This window comes from Magnolia sinica, chromosome 3 (assembly GCF_029962835.1).
Source record: "Magnolia sinica isolate HGM2019 chromosome 3, MsV1, whole genome shotgun sequence".
NCBI lineage: Eukaryota > Viridiplantae > Streptophyta > Magnoliopsida > Magnoliales > Magnoliaceae > Magnolia > Magnolia sinica.
This window is the reverse complement of record NC_080575.1, coordinates 58,225,411-58,244,618: the sequence shown is the minus strand read 5'-3', so window position 1 is coordinate 58,244,618 and position 19,208 is coordinate 58,225,411. Positions and strand designations below refer to the sequence as shown.

Here is a 19,208-nt window from a genome sequence, read left to right as displayed (position 1 = left end):
TATAGTGCCTTACTTTGATTCAGGTTTATGTTGAACTTCATTGATTTCTATTTTAATTTAAGAAATATTTTTAGTTTTCTATGGTTTATTGTGACTCCAATTACAATAGATGATGTGAGAACTTTAAATATCTTCTTATTTTAAATTATGTGATGTGTATAAGTTGTTCACCATTTTCTCCTAGGCATGGTGGATGATTGAATCCCCTGTCATCATTACAATTAGACTGATATTTGGGAACTAATCCAATATAAGTTCAGATTCTGTTTTAACCACTCCATCATCCAATTGGATAGGATATGATAGGATTTGATTTCAATCGAGTTATTGTTGAATCAAGTAGATTGAATATTGAGATTGCTATAAGTGGATACCTGGATCCTTAGTCTTTTATCTTTATTATTTCAAAACTTTTTTTTTTCTAAATTACCGGATTAAATACTCAGACTAACCAAGTTAGACTTAGATTAGTTCTAGACTGTGTTCCCCATTCCCTGTGGATTGGACCTCATTCTCACTGAGTTATTACTACATTGCGACCATGCACTTGGGGTTGTGAACAAGTTTTTGGTGCCATTACCGGAGAGTGGCATTGAACACGATTAGGTTTAGGTTTTTCTTAGTTTGATTTTCGTTTTAGGTTAGATTTTTCTTATTTTCTAAATTTTTCTAATTTAAAATTTTTAGAACTTTTCAATTTTAAAATTTTGTTTTTAAGATTCATCTTATTTTTTTCTTCTCTTTCTTGTTCCAACATTACTAACATAGTTTGATTGTTTTGATTTTGTAGGATCTCCAATTCTAGTTCCTCTCGTTTGGTAACTTCTTCCCTCTACTTACTTTCCATATTGCTGTAGGTTTTTTGTTTTTATAAATTTATTTTAGGAATAAATTTAGAATTAGGGTTTCATCATGTTCATCTAAGAGTGGATACGTGAATACGCTAATATACTTCTAGAAGATGAAAGATATCGTGAAGGGTTGTCAGATGTTTGTGTTAGGAAACAACCTATGTCTCAAAATTTTACTAAAACTATGATTAAGAACCGATCAGGATATAATATTCCACCGGTTAAGAAGTTCCTATGCGATTATATGCGAGAGAAGAATTACACTCCACCGATTAAGAAATCATTACGTGATTATTGGAGTTGTAACAATTATCACCCATGCAGCAAGAAGAAAATAATGCATGATTATATTATGGGTGATAATGCGTACCAACAACCATCAAACTCTCCCTCATATGATCCGTATGACTATAATCAATGGAAACATCAAAGTTTAAATTGGAGAGGTGTACCAAACATGGATTCTAGTGACTATTATCTTGTATCCCCTACTATTGAGATCCAACCAGAAACAATCCAATAGGATTCACTTCAGAAATTCATGGATACTCAAGAGCAAATAACCAAAATATCATGCAATCATTCATAGAAATTAGAACATCATTGGAATTGCTTGATGTTTGCCACCCCAAGTATAGGGTCATGACGTAGTAATAATCTCGGTAAGACTGATGTCGAATCCACAAGGACTGAACCTCGTACGTATTCTGAAAGTAACCAGAACTAGAACTAGAATAAGATGTAATCTAAATTAAGGAAATTTAAGAGAATAATGGTGAAATATTAAACTAAACTTGTAAAATTCAAAGGTAGGAAACTAGGGTTTCCAAGGATCCACTTGTAGAGATTAGGGAGATCTATGCTTGATTCATGAACACAACTGGAATCAGAGTCTTATCTTTATCCAGTTGGAAGATAATTCATTAAAATTCACATCTGAACTTCCTTTGATCTAGTTCTCAATAGAATGATAGGTATGAGAATTAGAATTGATTCCATCACAAGACCATGCCCATGAGATAAAGCAAACAACAAAATTTAACCAATCCACAACCAATCTAAGGGAATTATGAACATTAGGAAATGTTCCATCATCCAACCATGTCCATGAGGCGATGCTGAACAATAGGGTTCCTAGGTTCATAATCCTAATAATGAAAAGAACATACTCAAAGCTATCACAGATCCATTGTAATTTATGTCACAACAAACCATTAAAAACTGAAAGTATATATTATAATCAACTAAAATCAAAGAAGGTGCATCAACATGAATCAAAGCAACCGAACACAACCATCATGCTACAAGCTTCACCTCTTAGCCCTAGCTAAGAGGTTCAGCCGATCATAGACATGATTGACTAAAATCTCTTAATAAATCATAAAATAGACTAAGTAAAGGGAAGAAGAAAAAAAAAAAACTCTGGTGACGTCTTCCACGTTCTTCCCCTCTCTCTCTCTCCCCTTTTCTCTTCACATGTTCTCCTTCCTAATGATCCTTCACTCTTTCTCTTTTCACTTTTTATAGCCAAAAAGAGGGTCGGTGGTTAGATAGAGTCGGTGGCGTGAGAGCTTATGCAGCAGAATATGCAAAGCAATATTGCGCAGCGAAACGCAAGCCAACTTGTGTTTGGCTTAGATTTTCGTGACAATGAACGTCCTTGGCTTCGAAATTTCTCCATGGCTAGGGTCATCCTTGGCTGGGCTTCCATCTGTACGGTTCAGATCATTGAAACGATCGATAATCGTGGCCCACAACTCCCCAAAATTTCTGAACTTCCCGGACGTGGATCATGTGCACGTGGATTTGCTGCGATGCTCGGTGGGCCCCATAGTGTTGTTTTCGAAGAAATCCACCCCGTCCATTGGATTCCTGGCGAGATTTTAGTCAGAAAGGGGTGGTTTTGGTTGAGTTTTAGTGTGGCCCACTGTGTCAAATCACCCCGTTGTTCATCCTGCATTTGATGGAGATTTGTGTGTGTACACGTGCATGTGATCAAAAGGGCTCCATGGTTAGGGTCATGGTGACCCGTTGGATCGAATGGATGGTCCCGATCATCCATATGATGGACAATGGTGGCCCAGAACACATCACAGGTGATCTAGCGTCTGCACGCTGTTTCCATTTCGAAGAAGGATCGGGTCAACCCGATCTTTGATGGAGGACTGGGTCCGATGCGGCTCGCGTGCGCATGTTCTATGTACACGCATGTCGCATGTGGGGTCCACTATGATGTTTATGAGAAATTCGCTGTCCATCTTCCCTCTCATCCAATTTAAGGGGTTGATACCAAAATTGAAGAATATCTAAATATCAGGTGGGCCCTAGCTTAGTGTTTTATAGGCTGATCTGTCTGTTGGGTCACTGCTACAAGGATCTAAGAGTTGAAATTTTATGTGTATGGTTAATTTAGGGTCCTCAGACCAAATATAAAATTTCAAGCCAAATGGATGGTGAGAACCCTGTGATTTTGCATTTAAGACGATTTTCAGGCTCTTTATCTTCAATCACTAGATTTTCTCGGATGTTCGGCGTGTAAATTCTTCGATCTCGGTCTCTTAAGATCCGTCCCTTGCCTTGGTGATTCTTGAGCATCAAATCCATGCTCTTAGCACCCTTTTTTAGTCCAAGCTCTTAAATTCACCTTACAACGCAAACATGATTAAAATAGGACGTTAAACATTATCATGTACGTAAAACCAAGTAATAACTGGGGTCTAATATGCAATATTTGACCCTCAACACAATCCCCAACCAGCATTTTTCTAGTCCCGAGCAAAGTATACGAAAAAGATTTTAAGAATTACATGATAATTTCCATAAACTCAAGTGATTTTTGAAAAACAATCCAGATACTAGAATTCTAAGATTCATGAATGTTGGGCATTACTTTCTCTTGAACTCAAGCACACGGTAAACTTCATAGTCAAGTTCAAAGTATTAATTCATCGATTATAACAATTTTAAACATTAAGTTCCATGGGTGTATAGTGTAATCTTGGCTTATCATCATTAAGAGTCCAATCGTCAATTTTCATGATAACATTGATAATCAAACAAACCATTCCTGGATAACTCAACCTAAACTGAAACTTGCCTTACAGTTCAGCCTTTTTATTCTTCCAGCTTTTGAATTTTCCATCGATGGCTTCACGTTATCTCAACCTTTTTAAAGATCTTTAACAGGTAGCCGTTTTTTATGACGACTGTTTTTTTTAAACTGGATATTCTTCTCTTTTTTTTTCTTTTCAATTCTTCTCATTGAACATGATGGACAAATTTTCGACGTTGGTTCTTTCTATGCTTAATGATCACCAAGTTAACGATTCAAAATTGAACTGAAACCTTAATGTGTAAGCTAGATGTGACATGTGAAATCATGACTCAATCAATGTTTAAAATTTCTAATCATGGATTATTATTCGAACTTAACTATGAAATCTGACAAATAACTGAATCCAAGAATCATAAATTACCAACATTACATATCTTATACTACTAAATCAAATATGGCCTTCAAAATCACTTCGAATTCACAAGAATTTCTAGAAAGAGTTTTAAAAAATTCACAATTTTTGCTCAACACTGAGAAAACGCTGATTAGGTAACCTAATCTCCCATCCCTAACCTAAAATTTATATTATCCTCAATGTAAAAGATATAAGCATGTAATGCACATGAGACAATGAAACTAAAGGAGAAGTGACAGAAAGATAGTACCTAATGAAGGAGTTATGAGGCTTTTTTCAAAGAGATCTCACCGTGAAAGTGGGCCAGCACAAGAGTGAAACCAACAAAAGTAAACTATCCTACAACAATTGGAAAGAAAACTATCCTAACAGCATAAAGCTGACTATCCTATAATGACAAAAAGTAAACTATCCTAGTCTTATGAAAGCAGTAAACCTAAATATACCTCCATCAGACTAGGAGATTAATACTGGTAAACAGGATCATTTAGAGGCATGGACATGTCATTTGAATCAAATTTCTCAACAAATGGCTTTAATCGATGTCCATTTACTTTAAACTCATTGCCATTGTCTGGATTTCGAATCTTGACAGCCCCATGAGGATAAACATTGATAACCGTGAAAGGGTTGGTCCAACGAGATTGAAGTTTACTCTGAAAGAGATGCAACCGAGAATTATACAAAAGGAGTTTCTGACCTGGCATGAATGATTTTTGCAGAATGCGTTAGTCATGAAATGCCTTCATCCTATCCTTGTAAATTCTCGAGTTCTCGTGCGCATCGTTCTAGATTTCTTCAAGTTCATTTAACTGAATTTTGCGTAGCGAGTCAGCGTTGTCCAGATTGAAATTCAGATTTTTGATTGCCTAGTAGGCTCTATGTTCCAACTCTACAGGAAAGTGGCAGGCCTTCCCATAGACAAGTCTAAAGAGAGACATTCCAATAGGGGTCTTAAATGTAGTACGGTAAGCCCATAAAGCATCGGTCAATCGGATTGACCAATCCTTACAGTCAAGGTTAACTGTCTTTTCCAAGATGTGTTTGATCTTCCTATTGGAAATCTCAGCTTGTGGGTGGTATGGAGTGCTCACCTTATGAGAGATATTACATTTCTTCATTGAAATTTCAAATGGTCTATTACAAAAATATGAGCCTCCATCACTAATGATGGCTCGAGGTGTTCCGAACTGGGAAATGATGTTTACTTTTAAGAATTTAATGACCATTCAATGGTCATTGTTCCAGCACAAAATTACTTTAACCTATTTAGTGACATAGTTTACAGTGAGAAAAATATATAAATTTCTAAAAGATTGGGGGAATGGTCCCATAAAATCGATGCCCTAGCAATCAAATGCCTCTATAATAAGGATGGGGTTCATGGGCATCATATTTCGACGGAACAATGCTCCTTATTTCTGATAATGCTTATAAGATTTGGAAAACTCATGAGTGTCCCTGAACATAGTGGGCCAGTAAAAGCCACATTGAAGAATCTTGGCCATGGTCTTTTTAGCAGAAAAGTGACCACCACAGGCCTGAGAGTGATAGAAGGAGATGACACTCTGATGCTCATTGTCTGGCACACATCTATTCAAGATTTGGTCTGAGAAATATTTAAACAAATACGGATCATCCTAGAAGAATTTGTGCACCTCGGTGAAAATTTTCCTCTTATTTTGCGTAGTCCAATGTGTCGGCGTGAAACCTATGGCAAGATAGTTGGTAATATTAGTAAACCAAGGTGAATGGAAGACTTTGAACAATTGTTCGTCAGGGAACATGTCATTGATATGTGTCGTCTCAGGAGAATTAGGGACATCAATGCAAGAAAGATGGTCAGCCACTACGTTCTCTACTCCCTTTTTATCTTTTATTTCTAAATAAAATTCTTGGAGTAGGAGGATCCATCTTATCAGGTGGGGCTTAGCATTGTTCTTAGAAAGAAGATACTTGAGCGCCGCATGATCTGTATAAATGATGATCTTAGATCTGATTAAGTAGGACCTAAATTTGTTTAAAGCGAACACTATGGCCAAGAGTTCATTTTCTGTAGTCAAGTAGTTTACTTGGGTAGGATTTAGAGTTCTATTTGCATAATGGATAACGTAGGGCTTCTTTTATTTTCTCTGGCCTAAAACCACCCTAAGAGCATAATCAGATGCGTCACACATAAGTTTAAAAGGAAAGCTTCAGTCGGGTGGCTACATGATAGGTGCAGTGGTCAACATGCCCTTAAGCTTCGTAAAAGCTTCCTGACATTGCTCAGTCCACTCGTATGATGCATCCTTTTGAAGTATATTACATAAATGACAAGATGGAAGACTAAAGTCTTTTATGAATCTTTTATAAAACCCGACGTATCCTAAAAAGGATCGCATGTCTCGTATGTTCTTAGGTAAAGGTAGGTTAGAGATACAATCAATTTTTGCCTTATCTACCTCGATTTCTTTAGACGAGATGATATGTCCAAGGACAACTCCCTTATGAACCATGAAATGACACTTGTCCCAATTGAGTACCAAATTCTTTTCTTCATATCTTTTTAGCACACATTTAAGACTCTTTAAGCACTTGTTGAAAGATGGACCGAAGACAAAGAAATTGTCCATGAAGACCTCTAGATATTTCCCCACCATATCAGAAAAAATACTCATCATGCATCGTTGAAAAGTAGTGGGGGCATTAAATAGTCCGAATGGCATCCTTCGCTAAGCAAAGGTACTATAAGGACATGTAAATGTAGTCTTTTCCTGATCTTCAAGGGCTATCTCTATTTGATTATAACCCGAATATTTGTTAAGAAAATAATAATAGGAATGACCAGCTAGCCTTTCCAAAATTTGATCGATGAAGGGCAAAGGAAAATGGTCCTTCCTCATGACGGTATTCAACTTCTTGTAGTAAATGCACATTCTCCAACTAGTAGTAACTCTAGTTAGCACAAGTTCATTATTGGCATTAGCTACGATGGTGATTCCGGACTTCTTAAGAACCACCTGAGTTAGACTCACCCATTGACTATCAGATATAGGGTATATGATACCCATATCCAATAGTTTAAGAACCTTGGCTTTAACCACTTCCTTCATGTTTAGGTTTAGTCTAGTTGTGATTGCCAAGAGGTCTTCACATTATCCTCAAGATAAATGTGGTGAGTAGAAATCAAAGGGTCAATTCCATTGAGGTCCGCAATCGTCCATCCAAGGGCTCCCTTATGCTCAATGAGAGTAGATATGAGCATACTCTCCTGTTCTTGCTCAAGGTGAGATGAAATCACCACCGGGTATGTCTCATCTTAACCTAAATAAACATATTTTAAATCAGAGGGCAAAGGTTTTAGGTTAAGCTTTCATGCATTGAGGTTAGACGGCAGAGGTACTTCTTCGGTTTGGGATAATTCTTCAAATTGTGGCCTCCACCGGTTAACTTTAAGTATAGGCATAGTATCAAGCATGACAACCATCTCCCTAATCATGTCATCATCAAAATCATGGGAGTGGGCCAAGCACGTCTCTAGAGGGTCAGATGATAAGGTCAGAGGCGTTTTATCCTTCACGAAAGAGTCAATCATGTTAATGTCGTGGAAATCGTCATTGCCCTCTAACCATCTACTCGTGTTGAAAAAGATGTTTAACTCTAATGTCATATTCTCGAAGTACATGCTCATGACACCATTCTTACAATTGATGATTACATTTGAAGTGGCAAGGAATGAGCGACCAAGAATGACGGGAATCTGAGTGCTCATGTTACTGATGGGTTCAGTATCCAGGATGATAAAATATACTGGGTAGTAGAATCTATCAACCTGGACCAACACATCCTCAATTATCCCTCTTGGTACACGAACAGAGCGATCAACAAGTTGTAATGTGGTGAAGGTGGGTTTTAATTCACCTAAACTGAACTGTTTGTACACTGAGTAGGGAATCAGATTTACGCTCGCTCCTAAATCAAGAAGTGCATGCTCAATGCAAAAATTTCCAATTATACAAGAGATGGTTAGGCTACCAGGATCTTTGAATTTCTGCGGCACATCTTGCCTTATGATGGAACTCACTTTCTCAGTTAAGAAGATTTTCTTTTGAATATTTTGCCATATTTTGGTTGTACACAAGTCTTTCAGGAATTTGGCATATTAAGGTATTTATTTTACGGCATAAAGTAGAGGAATATTGACCTTCACTTATTTCAACACCTCTAGAATGTCCTGAGAGTTAGAGAGAGGTTTTGGTGCAACCAACCGTTAGGGAAATGGAGCAATCGACTTCCCTTGAGGTTCTGGTTCTAATTCTTGTGGAGCATGGATAGATCCATCATCTTTGTCCTCTTCCAGTTCCTTAGGTTTTTCAGCCTTAACCGGAGTGGTTCTGTCAATGGTCTTCTCACTCCTAAGAGTGGTGATAGATTTAGCTTGATCCATTTGATTTGAAGAGCTTGGATCACTTATCTCATATTATGGTTTAGGATTGGGGAGAGGTTGAGCAGGAAGCATCCCCTTTTCTATAACCGTCATATATGAATCCATCATTTGCATAAATTTTGTAAGTTCTCGTATTGCTTGAGTAAGCTCTTGTGAGGAATTTTGAACCAGTTCTTCTTGAGATTTCTCATGATTTGGATTTTGATTAAAGAAACCTTGAGGGGTAGTAGTTTGTCCATTCCTCCAACTGAAGTTTGAATGATTTCTCCAACCAGGATTATATGTATTAGAAGTGGGCCCACTGAAAGGTCTTTGGTAATTGCTTACGTCATTATATTACTAATTCAGTACCTCTTGAAAGGCAAATATAGTTGGGTACTTTTCAGTAGTGTGAATGTTGCAACCACAAATACCGCAAACAATTTCCTTATCCTTATCCTTCTTTAATTCCATGGCCTCGAGTTTCCTAGTGAGATAAGCCATTTTAGCATTGATATCATTGTCCTCTTTCAGGAAATACATTCCACCCCTCCTTGGATTGAGTCAGCTTAGACATGGTGCTTGGTTTTGGGTATGTGTCCCATGATTATCGTTTTCAGCAAGTCCATCCAAGTAGTCCCACACATCATCGACATTTTTATTCATGAATTCTCAATTGCACATTGTCTCGACCAATTGGTGTATGGAAGATGTCAAACCATTATAAAAGAAGTGTGTAATGTGCTACATTTCAAATCCATGTTGTGGGCATGAACTGACAGGATCCTTGAACCACTCCCAACATGGGAAGAATGTTTCATCCTCCTTTTGGGCCAAGTTTATGATTGACTTTCTAAGGGTATTCGTTTTATGATGTGGAAAAATTTTCTTTATAAACTCCCTTATCATGTCATTCCATGTGCCAGTAGATCGAGGATGTAGTGAATGCAACCACGTCTTAGCTTTCTCTTTCAAAGAAAAGGGAAAGAGTTTCAGCCTGACCGTGTTATCAGACACGTTAGGAAAGTATAGAGTGGCTATGATCTCATCAAACTCTTTCAGATGTAAATATGGATTTTCTGACTCAAGCCCATGAAATTTTGGAAGGAGTTGGACCACCCCTGGCTTGATATCCATGTGTCTCATATTCTCTAGAAAAACCATACATGAGGGTGTGCTCACCCCCGCTGGTTGTAAATAATCTCATAAGGTATGAGGTGGGGTTGCTTGATGCACCTCATTCTCATCCTAGACTTTCCCAACCCTAGGTTAAGGTAGTCCTTCTGGTTGATTGGCCAGTTGATTTGTAGCCATAACCTCAATTAACTCTAGGGATCTCGAGCGGTGTCTAGTCATGCAATGGATAGTTAACCCTCAACCAATCCTCCTTCAATCAAGAGACGTCGAGTGTTGTCATGTACCCACTTGGGCATGAAACACTTACCGCCCTCAATCTAGATTCTAACCTAAACCTAAAACAAGAAGAAAATAAATAGAAATTTAGACAGAAAGAGAAAAGAGTTGGAAAGAAGTTACCAAATTCGAAGTTCCTAAGTTAAAAACTTGCAAAAAAAAAAAAAACAAAATAAGTCAAGTAGAAAGTTCCTAAAAATTAGAAAGTAAACTAGTTTCTAAAAAGTGAAAATTCTTAAAAATATAAAGTTTCTAAAAAAATAACTTAGGAAAGTTCTAAACCTAAAAATAGAAAGAAAGTTAGTTTCTAAAATTAAAAAAAATTCTAAAAATAGAAAAATAGAAAAATTAAAAAGAGATTACCAATTTAGAAAGCCTGTATCAAGGTCCTACAAAACAAGAAAGTCAAGTTAGTTTCTAAAAAATCAAACAGAAAAACCTAAACCTAAAATTAGAAATAGAAAAACCCTAATCATAACCTAATTCTAAAACTAGTTAATCTTAGAAAAATGCAACCGTCAATCCCCGACAATGACGCCAAAAACTTGTTCACCACCATATAGGGTCGTGATGTAGAAATAATCTCAGTAAGACCGAGGTCGAATCCACAGGGACTGAACCTCGTATGTATTCTAAAAGTAACCAGAACTAGAACTAGAATAAAATGTAATCTAAATCAAGAAAATTTAATAGAATAATGGTAAAATATTAAACTAAGCTTATGAAATTTAAAGGTGGGAAACTGGGGTTTCCAAGGATCCACTTGTAGAGATCAGGGAGATTTATGCTTCATTCACGAACATAACTGGAATCAGAGTCCTATCTTCATCTAGTTGGAAGATAATTCATTAAAATTCACATCTAAACTTGCTTTGATCCAGTTCTCAATAGAATAATAGGTATGAGAATTAGAATTGATTTCATCACAAGACCATGCCCATGAGACAAAGCAAACAACATAATTTAACCAATCTAAGGGAATTATGAATATTAGGAAGGGTTCCATCATCTAACCATGTCCATGAGACGATGGTGAACAACAGGGTTCCCCGGTTCACAATCCTAATAATGAAAAGAACATACTCACATGTATCATAAATCCATTGTAATTTAATTCACGACAAACCATTAAAAACTGAAAGTATATCTTATAATCAACTAAAGTCAAAGAAGGTTCATCAACATGAATCAAAGCAACCGAACACACCCATCATGCTAGAAGCTTCACCTCTTAGCCCTAGCTAAGAGGTTTAGTCGATCATAGACATGATTGACTAAAATCTCTTAATAAATCATAAAATAAACTAAGTAAAGGGAAGAAGAAAAAAAACTCTGATGATGTCTTCCACGTTCTTCCTCTCTCTCTCTCTCTCTCTCTCTCTCTCTCTCTCTCTCTCCCTTGCTCTTCACACGTTCTCCTTCCTAATGATCCTTCACTCTCTTTCTCTCTTCTCTTTTTATAGCCAAAAAGAGGGTCGGTGGCTGGATTGAGTCGGTGGTGGAGAACTTACGTAGCAGAATACGCAAAACAATCTTGTGTAGTGAAACCCAAGCCAACTTGCGTTTGGTTTGGATTTTTGGGACAATGAACATCCTTGGCTTCTAAATTTCTCCACGGCTAGGGTCATCCTTGGCTGGGCTTCCATCTGTACGGTTCAGATTGTCGAAACGATCGATGATCATGGCCCATAACTCCCCAGAATTTTTAAATTTCCTAGACACAGATCATGCGCACGTGGATTCGCTGCGATGCTCGGTGGCCCCACAATGTTGTTTTCGGAGAAATCCACCTCGTACATTGGATTTCTGGTGAGATTTTAGTCGAAAAGGGGTGGTTTTTGTTGAGTTTTAGTGTGGCCCACTATATTAAATCACCCCACCGTTCATCCTACGTTTGACGGAGATCTACATGTGTACACGTGCATGGGATCAAAAGGGCGCCATGGTTAGGGTCGTGGCCACCCCCTGGATCTAATGGACGGTCTCGATTATCCATATGATGGATGATGGTGGCCCATAACATGTCATAGGCGAGCCAGTGTTTGCACACTGTTTCCATTTTGAAGAAGGATCGGGTTAACCCGATCTTTGACCGAGGACTAGGTCCGGTGCAGCTCGCGTGCGCATGTTCTGTGTACAACATGTCGCATGTGGGGTCCGCTGGATTGTTTATAAAAAATCCGCTCCATCCATTCTCCCTCTCATCTAATTTAAGGTGTTGATACCAAAATTAAAGCATATCCATATATTAGGTGAGACCCATATTAGTGTTTTATGGGTTGATCTGTCCGTTGGGCCACTTCTACAAGGATCCAAGGGCTGAAATTTTACGTGTATGGTTAATTTAGGGTCCTCAGGCCAAATATAAAGTTTCGAGCCAAACAGATGGTTGGAGCCCTGTGATCTTGTATTTAGGACAATTTTCAGGCCTCTTTATCTTCAATCACTTGATTTTCTCGAATCTTTGGCGTGTAAATTCTTCGATCTCGGTCTCCTAGGATCTATCTCTTGCCTTGGTGATTCTTGAGCATCAAATCCATGCTTTTAATACCCTTTTTCAGTCCAAGCTCTTAAATTCACCTTGCAACACAAACATGATTAAAATAGGACGTTAAACATTATCATGTACGTAAAGCCAAGTAATAAATGTGGTCTAATATGCAATATTTGACCCTCAATACTTAAATCCTCTATTCAAAGAATTCAATCACACCTTATTGATGAGGAAGATGCTAGTTTATCCCTGTTTTGACAAGAAATGAAATTATTTAGTTTTGGGATTATCTTATTTGATAATAACAAAGAAATAATAAAGAGAACAATCATCATAATATGTTTTATTAATTCTGAATTCGTTTACATCCACTTTATCCCTTGATTCCTAGATAAAGTGTACATGATCCTAAAATATAAGTATTAAATAGGTTAAATATTAATTCTGGCAGTATTCAAGCTTGCAATGTTTATCTTCATAAGAGAAGAGTTGTGCGGATCTGCATATTCTTATGTCCTTTATATACATTCATCCAAATGATGTCTCCTCTTTCAAAGAAATGCTCAGATTCCTTAGGAAACTACAACAATTTTGATAAAGTGGCTTCTATTTATGTTATCCATGCAACTACTCAGAGAGTTGAGCTGATTTAGGAGTTGTGTGGACCTGTGCAACTAGTATATGTTGCGTGATCCATTAGTTCTTCCTTTCTTTCTCCCTATACCTGTCAGAGATATCAGAGTCTCTTCTTCTCTTAAAATTCAAATCTTATTATGTGTCCCTAAAATAAAGGGGTGAAGGGGTATTTATAGGCTCTCACACGTGTAGGTCCTCGAATATTGTATCATGGGACCCACTTCACAATGTTCGTGTTGTATGACGCACAAAAAATAGAAGTTGCATGATTCCATGCAACTGACATGAGTTACACGGACCCGCACAACTCATGTATCTCGCGTAACTCTCCATCTCGTACAACTCTTTGATTAATTACTCTGCTTTCACTTCTTTTTCTCTTTCTTCTTTCTTTATTACTTGTACTCTAAATTTTATGCTCCAACAGATGCCCCCTTAATCCTATGTTTGTTCGATCGCTAGAGAAAGCAAAGGATCAACTTCTCTTTTTCGTTAAGTCAAATTGCGCGGACCCACGAAACTTTAATCGAGTCCCGCACAACTGATCGTTAAGTCCAGCCAGCCTATAAATAGTAAAACTTAGGAAGTTTTTCTTCATTTCAACATTTCCTCTGACCGAAGCCCTTTATCGCACAACTCGTCTTCTTGCGCAACTCGTCTTCTTGCGCAACTCGACTCCCCGTGTAACTACCAATTGCACAACTTTTTGTCACTCACGCAACTACTTGTTCATACAAGTATCCTGACCGCACAACTCTTTATTCGCACAAATCCCTCACCTGTGCAACTTCTTACCTGCGCAATTGCCTTTACACAAACTTTCCTTCGTGCACTTCTGAGCAACGAAGTTTCTCTACAAGCTTCCATGCAACTAACTTGTTTTACGTGCAAAGACTTCTTACAAAATCTTTTCTAAGTCCTTTGTTCTTCACACCCTATACTGTCAAATTCTACCTAAAGTTCTATCATCTTTCTTTCTTTGTAACGGATAGAGATAAGAAAGAAAACTTGTCCGATAATCTTCGATTCACAAATAAATTCATGAAGTAATCGAAGGCTTCATCTTCAAGAAAAAAGAACAATTCACCCAATTCATAAGATAGGCAAAATTTTCAAAATACTTGGGATTGCATAAAGATTCATGAAGAAGTCTTTGAATTCCATAATCCTTCTAAAAACAAGTCAGTTGCCATCCCTATTAATTTATGATGTCACTGATTGATTTCACCTAGCTAACCACCTGATCAAATGATCCAAAACAATCTTGTTTCTGTAGATAACTGGATTGTGACGGAACCATAACTTTTAAAAGGTTATCTGGAAGAGAAGCGGTCCTATTAGAGAGTCAGCATGATTCATAAAATGCGATTCTTGTGCCCGTGCTATGATCCTTAATAACATTTTCCTACTCATTTCTTTGAAACTGCTTAACAACGTTTCTTTACCAAAAGATCACCTTGAAATACAAAAGGATTCCTGACGATGGCTCTTTTTTCTCCTCGAGATTTTTATAGTGCCTAGGCTTGAGCTATTGCTCGGAAACATGCTATTATCTTGAAGTAGATTGATATTTTTGATGCACTCATAGCTACACCAAAACATTTCTGTGGGGGTGCAACCATCTTTAAATGTTTTCTCAACCATTGGTCTCCCATTACTAATTCGTTCCATCTTCCTTTAGGTGAGATCAGTATCACCTTGTGGGATCTCCTTTGCATAGTAGGTCTTCCTATCATGGGCAATATTTTTGATGAATATGTGTCTTCGAAAAAAGAATTTGCTCTCGCCTTTGTAGGAAATAACAGATTTGAGATATCAAACACTTCTCTTGAACTCTTCAGAGAAATGATTAATTTCTTGAATAGATAGCTCATTTCTCCCAAAACTTACGGTATATTTTTCTTCCTTTTCTCTTCTCTTTCAGAATCTTCATCTTATATGTATTTATATTACCTGTTTTGAAAATCATACATTTTCTTGACAATTTTGCAGGTTAAAATCATCAAGACCTCAAAATTATCTGTGAGAATATCAAGAGTACTACTGAGTACAAATCTTCTTGTGAATTAGCTGCTTTCATAGCTTATTGGCTAAGCTTGGTGATATTTCCAAATTTAAAACAAGCAGAAATCATCAGGCCAGCTCTCTTCATGGTAGTGGGCACAATGATAGAAGGTCAGAAGTATTCATTAGCTCCTCTGGTCCTTTGTTCATTATATTGTGCCTTTGGAGATGTCATTTCTAGCTCTAAAGACTCTACTTCCGAGCCTCTTTCAGTCTATGCTACTTGGCATTTCTTCATAGGCTGGTTAGGAGTATATTTTCCTTGAACTTTTGCTGATTTAGAAAGAGCTTATTCAAATCCTCATCGGCTCCAACTCCAGTATTATCATTTAAGGAAGATGATCAAAAAGTCAAATAGTTGGGTCACCAGGAAAATAGAGAATAGCGATCCTATTGACTTCTTCCATTTCCAATTCATTAGCTTTCCAGAGGATATAGAAGTTATTGATGATGGTTCTATCTCTTCCGACGAACATTCATTCCTTGTTTCCATCAGGTCCAGTAATCTTCCATTAAGAGAAGGTTATAAATTTTGGCGAGAACCATTGTTAGGCCTATGTCCTATTATCTCACCATTTCATAGGATCCTACGGTCCTCCTGGTCAAATTCCACCAACCCGTAACCTATAGATAACATTTACACGTGTTATCAAGTAGCATCCTATCAACCCTAGTTGGCTTGACCCGAGAGCTATTATGAGACCCGTATCCTAGCTCGTACCATTCTGTAAGCTTCTGCAGTCCTCCCGGTCAAATTTTGGTGACCTGCGATCTATAACTTACGTTTGTGTGCGATATTGAGTCGTAATAAATTCTGGTGTCCATTTGAGTCGGCTCGACTCGAGACTTATATCCTTGCGACCGCACTGTCGCAGCGGTTCCGACGCTACATCTCACGCGTTAAGGCGATACCTGGCCCAGGAGATGTGGGCCCGCGTTCAGTTTGAGGAAAATGCCACACATTGCAAAACCTAAGAGAGAATGTCCCATCAATCCCATCAATCAAGTACATGTCCCATCCCTAAAAGCAACCCCTAAAGTCAACACACTCTCTCTCTCCACCCATACATGTCAAGTACACACATCACCTTTCACCCATCCCTCAACCATCACTCACCCATCTCTCTCTCTTACAACCTCTCTCTCTCATCTCTCTCTCTCTTTCTCATTCTTTCAAGTAACCCACGTCCAAGCTCCATGGGAGAGAGCTAGTGGGGCCCACCTTCCTACCACCCAATCCCACCATCCTAAGTCCATCTCAACCGTTGAAATTGTTCCTTTGGAGTTCTAGCAGGCATTAGCAGAAGAAGGAAAAGAGATCAAAGGTGGGTGCTTTTCTAGGATTCGATTTATATCATTTTGCTTGGATTTGATAATTGAGGGCCCACATTTGGTGGGACCCATCTTGATGCATGATTTATAAGAGGGACCCTTAGTAGCGGGGTCCCTCTGCTATTCTGATCTCTCTCTCCCTTTTTTATGGTGTTTGTCCCACATGATTCATACCGTCCACCGAGTGGGCCTATCCAACGGTTCGTTTGGACGGACCCAATTGAAGGAAAAATATAAATATCAGCTCGATCAGTGGGGTGACCCACTGATGTAGACCCCACCATATTTATATATGTTAGTGTACCGTCCAGCAGCAGGCGCTGCTGGACGTAGGCAAGACACAAACATCAGCTTGCTTTAAAGTTTGGTGGCCACCACGTGGACCCACCTATTGCATGTGATACACACACCGCCCATTCATTTGAGAGGTGGGCCCACCCTACACATGTGACACATGTGGGGAGGTGGGACCCACCTTGATGCGTGTATTCTATATCCACTCCGTCCACCTACTGGATGGTGGTGTGGACCCACTGTAATATAAGCATTTATACATGCCATTCATCCATGACAGTTCGTGTGGGGCCCACTCCACATGTGCTGCACGTGTGGGATGGGACCCACCTTGAGGCATGTATTGTAAAATCCACACCGTCCATTGCTTAGACGGTCGGTCACTTTAAAACATGCATTTTATCCTGCCATCCATATATCTGGATGCTGGATGTTGGGTTCAAATAAAAAATAAATAAATAAATTATATATACAATAAATAGACATAATATAATACATACATACACACATACATACACACATACATACATACATATATATGGATATATATATATATATATATATATATATATATATGCGATGGGCCCCACGTGGGACCCACCTCTATCAGTGGATTGGCTAGAGCACCTCTCACCATCCAGTATTCTGGACGGTGGGGCCCACGTCTGATGTATGTGTTATATCCAACACCGTCCATCCATCTCCGGCTGGTGGAGAGTCATGAGGTATGAATTGTATCCAGTTGTCTGGACGTGGCCCACCTTGATATTTGATGTTTTATCTATGTCGTCCATAGCCATAGCACATCAGCAAGTCTGTGGGCCACCATGATGTGTCTATTCCATCCAGCCGTCCATTTGGACGTTTTGCTCAGTGGGGCCCTCCTTAGATGTATGTGTTGTACATACATGCTGTCCAGCATGTGGAGCCCATGTGTGATGTATCTATTTTATCCTAGTCGTCCATCATTTGGATGGTGAGACACCACCGTGAGGTATCTGTTTAATCCATACCGTCCACAATATTTGGACGGTGTAGGACCATGTCTAGGCGGTGCTATGGACCGCACCATGTTGTATGTATTTCATCCACACCGTCCACATATCTGGATGGTGTTGAACATATTTGGACAATGCTATGTTACCCTACCGCGATGTATTTGTTTCATCCACATCATCCAGATGATCTGGACGGTGCTGGACGTGTTTGGATGTGATGTGGACTCCACCATGATGTATGAATTTTATGTCCACACCATCCATCTGCTTGTCCCACCTTGATGGATGTGATTCGTCCGCACCACCTGACCATGATCGATGGGCCCACCTGTCGTGTTATCGTAGGGCCCACCATGTTGTACATGTTTCATTTATGTCATCCACTTATGCGGCCCGTGTATACGGCTGACTTGATGTATACAAGGCCCATTGGTGCGACCCATTGATGCGACCCACTTGATGTATATGAGGCCCATTGATGCGGCCAACTTGATGTATATGAGGCCCATTAGTGCGGCCCAATGAGCTGCCCATTGTGATATATGTTAGGCCCATGTCATGTAGCCCATTGTGATGTGTATTAGGCCCGAGTATGTGGCCTGTTGTAATGTATTTTTGGCCCATTTGATAAGGCCCATTATGATGTATTTGTGGCCTGTATGGTTAGGCTTGATGTGGTGTATGTGTGGCCCTCGAGTGAGGCCTAGTGCGATCAATGTACGGACTGATGTAATGTGTGATTTCACTATAATGTATGTAATAATGTTTATGTGGGCCACTCCTTAGGAGGATGTTGGTTAAACATCCACATTGATGGGTAATGATGGTTGAATATCCACATTGTGACCTTCCCTTATGCCTTGTTAGGCCTATTCTCACCAATTCATATTGTTGAGGTTGATTCTGATTGTCGAAGCCAATTTTGACTATCAAGGCCGATTTCGATTGTATAGGCCGATTATCGAGGTCGATTTTGATTGTCAAGGTCGATTCTGACTATCAAGGCTAATTCTGATTGTCGAGGTTGATTATCGAGGTTGATTCTGATTGTTAAGGCCGATTCCGATTGTCAAAGCCGATTCCAATTATCAAGACTGATTCTGATTGTCGAGGTCAATTCTGATTATCGAGGTCGATTTCGATTGTCGAGGTTGATTTCGAGGCTGATTCCGATTATCGAGGCTGATTCTGATTGTCGAAGCTGATTTCGATTATCGAGGCCGATTCTAATTTCTAATGTTGATTATC

The 19,208-nt window shown here is 38.7% G+C and overlaps 1 non-coding gene across 1 annotated transcript; it reads left to right on the top strand.

Moving 5' to 3' along the window:
• Nucleotides 1-9,483: 9,483 nt before the first annotated feature.
• Nucleotides 9,484-9,590, top strand: LOC131241804 (small nucleolar RNA R71). Its single transcript, XR_009169373.1, has one exon. It is a non-coding gene; the product is annotated as a small nucleolar RNA R71 (small nucleolar RNA).
• Nucleotides 9,591-19,208: the final 9,618 nt, after the last annotated feature.